Genomic DNA, 4,091 nt, shown 5'->3' on the forward strand with positions numbered 1-4,091 from the left:
CATCTTGGATGACGTGGGGGTGAGTAAATTACCAGGACATTTTAATTCTGAAGTGAACTAATCATTTAAGTTGGACGATAAAAAAATAACTTTTTAATGTCAGGAACATTTCAAACTGCACAGTTTAGCTTCCGTTGTAAATCAGGTGTACGAGCACCGCAGTGATACCGCAGTAAATGAACTGAAGGATCTGAGCTACACGAGGGAATATATCAGAATCTTTTGTAAATGACACAGTTATAATCTCAGAGTCATTCACATTATCCATTCAGCTGTAAAATAGGGCCGTAAAAGAAATGCTGTGGAAATTACGCCGGCGGCCGGAGAAACGTGTCAGAATGTGAAGTGGGGCTCTGTGATGTTTGATCAGATGATGACCAGACCATATGCTCGACACACACACGCTTCAACAGTGCCTCATTAACACAGATTACTGCATCATAAAGAGAGAGAATGTGCTTCAGCAAATGACCTGAGAACAGAGTTAATGAAGGGGGAAGAAGAGGAACATCCCTCACTTCAGCAGGCCTTTATTACGTACTGTGTGTGTGTGTGTGTGTGTGTGTGTGTGTGTGTGTGTGTGTGTGTGTGTGTGTGGTTTCCCAGAGATCTCCATATGAAACAGTAAATCAAACCGATCCACAACAGACTAAACATCCAGGCTCGGGGAGTTTTATTTTCACAACTTTCCTTTCGATTTCTGCGTCTTTTTTGCTCCCTCTTTACTTCATGTTCTCACAGGCAATAACAAAAGTGATTTACACATGTACCATAATTCAACTCTTCCATACAAATTCTTTCCACAAAGCACAAAATAACACTCAAATGAAGCAGATGTGTGAGATCACGATCACATGACGTCCAGGCCTCCACACGAAGCTCCGTGTTTATGATGCTGCATTATTCATACATGAAGCTTTAGATACATGGTCGTGTGAGATTTAGCTGTCAGGTTTGAACTAAATCAATCTCGTATTTTAAATGTGAATCTTATAAACATAAAAAATGTAAATGATTAGCAGCGTCTTTAAAGGTTTGGCTTCTGATTGGTCAATACAGCGTTAAACGAGAAACCGCTACAACACGACTACACTGTAAAAAATAAAACATAGATTTCATTTATATTTAATTAATTAAAATGAGGCAACAGATTACAAGCAATATTATTAATTAAATTTTACAAATTAGAATTGAGTAATAATTAATCAAATTAATTCCTTAAATGTTACACTGTAAAAAATAAAACATAGATGTTATTTATATTTAATTAATAAAAATGAGGCAACAGATTACAAGCAATATTATTAATTAAATTTAACAAATTAGAATTGAGTAATAATTAATCAAATTAATTCCTTAAATGTTACACTGTGAAAAATAAAATATAGATTTTATTTATATTTAATTAATAAAAATGAGGCAACAGATTACAAGCAATATTATTAATTAAATTTAACAAATTAGAATTGAGTAATAATTAATCAAATTAATTCCTTAAATGTTAACCATTTAAAATGAGTAAAATTTACAAAATATATGTTATTGCCAACATTGAAGACACCTGATGTTAACAAGCAGAATCACTGAAGGAGAAAACCATAATTAAAGTCACCATTATGGAGATGAGTGTGTGTTTTAGTTGGGCTCTTCACCCTTAAATTATTAACTTTAAGTTTTGCTTGGCTGCTGTACATGAGTTATAACAGCCATATGAACAAACGGTGATCTGATGATGTTGGTTGTGTTTTAACATAATCATTATTTCACAATCATTTGACCTGAATCACTGAACTCAAATGGAGTACAATATGTGACTTAAGTTAACTTTATTAACTATAGAAGTACTGGCCTTGTACACCATAATATTTTTATCTTTTACAATGTAATTCAAATAATTTCTAAAAAGTTTCTCTTGTACAAAAAACAAACAAACAGACATCATGAATCAGCCTGTGCATCTCAACAATGGTGACATTTATAAAGCATGTTGCAGTGCATTCTGGTTTGCACCAATCACAACTCATTCATGGCTCCCATCATGTATTGCTGCATGAATAAATAATGAGCTCAGAGGTTGTCACCATTGATGAGATTCATACGCTAAATCTTGATGTCTGTGTGCGCCTAAAAAAAAAAACAGATATATTTTTTATTATTATTAATTTGATCATTTGGATTCCATTGAAAAGGATAATAATATTATGCAGCTAGAATTAATAAAATAAATTTAACTCATAAATTGGACTCTACATGAGATCAGTGATTCAAGTCAAATGATTGTGAAATGATAAAACACAACCAACACCATCAGATCAACATTTCTTTTTTTTCATCTGGCTGTTATAACTCATGTACAGCAGCCACACAAAACTTAAACTTATTATTTTAAGGGTCAAGAGCCCAACTAAAACACACACTGATCTCCATAATGGTGACTTTAATTATGGTTTTCTCCTTCAGTGATTCTGCTTGTTAACATCAGGTGTCTTCAATGTTGGCAATAACATATATTTTGTAAATTTTACTCATTTTAAATGGTTAACATTTAAGGAATTAATTTGATTAATTATTACTCAATTCTAATTTGTAAAATTTAATTAATAATATTGCTTGTAATCTGTTGCCTCATTTTAATTAATTAAATTTAAATGAAATCTATGTTTTATTTTTTACAGTGTACATCTTTAAGCAGAAGGATGGCATTTGACACTAAACTTTATTTTATAAAACCTTTCAGTCACTTGAGGATGTTTTATAACACCCTTTGCTTTATAACACCCTTTGACAATATATACTCATATACTCTATAATCTCTTGTATACTCATATGTATGTATATATATATATATATATATATATATATATATATATATATATATATATATATATATATATATATATATATATATACCGATATATCAGTTGCAGCTTTCAAGGTGTAATTTCTTATTTTCATTTTGTTTAACTTTACTAAAAACCTAAAGTTAAATAAACAAATAAAAATTAAATAAAAATGACAAAAACAACAAAATGGTAACTGAAATGAAAACACAAATAAAACTAATTCAGTAACACTAAGGTCTCGTTTAATAACATTAGTTAATATATGAACTAATAATGTGATTTTTTTTTAAAACATTCATTAATCTTTGTTATTGTCAGTTATGTTCATTATTTGTTCACAATGCATTAAATAATGCTAATAAATACAACTATTGATTTAAAAAAAGCTATTAATCTAAGATTAATAAATGCTGCAGAAGTGTTGTTCATTTTTAGTTCATGTTAACCAGTTACCAAATGAAAGCTTATTGTAAAGTGTTACCACTAATTCAAAATCTTAATACAATTTATAATAGTTACTCAGTTGTACTAAAATAACATTCTTGGATCACCAATCCACTGCGATCCAAAACTGGGTTTCTGAAGCAAAATCATTCAAGAAATGCTGCTTTAGATCATGTGATTTTAAGTGATGCATATTCATAAATATTGATTTTCATAATTGAACAACCACCTGTAGTACCTTATCGCTTCAGTAAATAATGCATCATCAACATGGAGAGTGTTTCAGTCTTGCAAGTTAACATATACTGTCTTCACTCAAATATGGATAATCCCAAAGCCTAAGGAACATTGTTTTTTTTTTTCTCGTCCCAATGAATTGTGGGTAGTGTGTAAGATCGGCACTTCAGTGAAGTGTGTGGACTGACACATAGCATGTAAACAGTAGCTTTACACTGTACGCTTCCAATGCAGATCTGCTTGAATTTGACACTGTTTATTAAAGCATCTGGTCACGATACCAAGCGCACGTGAAACGCCAAACTCAGGTTTACTGATGCAGAGCGACTGATGATCTCGGATTGACACTGTCAGTTGTCCGTAGTGAAGCAGAACTGAATTCTGGACGGCTCGCAGCTCATCTCTGTCAGTGGGAGCGTTTCTTAAAGGACGACCCAATGAAAGCGGTTTTACCTCCTTAGAGGGTAAATAACCAAGTGTTTTCATTTCCTTCATAATTGAGGCACGAAGCGGTTTTCCAGAGCCTTCACCCTCTCTGGTCCTCTCTGTGGAATAAGCTGCTGGAAC

The sequence above is a fragment of the Phoxinus phoxinus genome, assembly GCF_949152265.1.
Source record: "Phoxinus phoxinus genome assembly, chromosome: 6".
Taxonomy (NCBI): domain Eukaryota; kingdom Metazoa; phylum Chordata; class Actinopteri; order Cypriniformes; family Leuciscidae; genus Phoxinus; species Phoxinus phoxinus.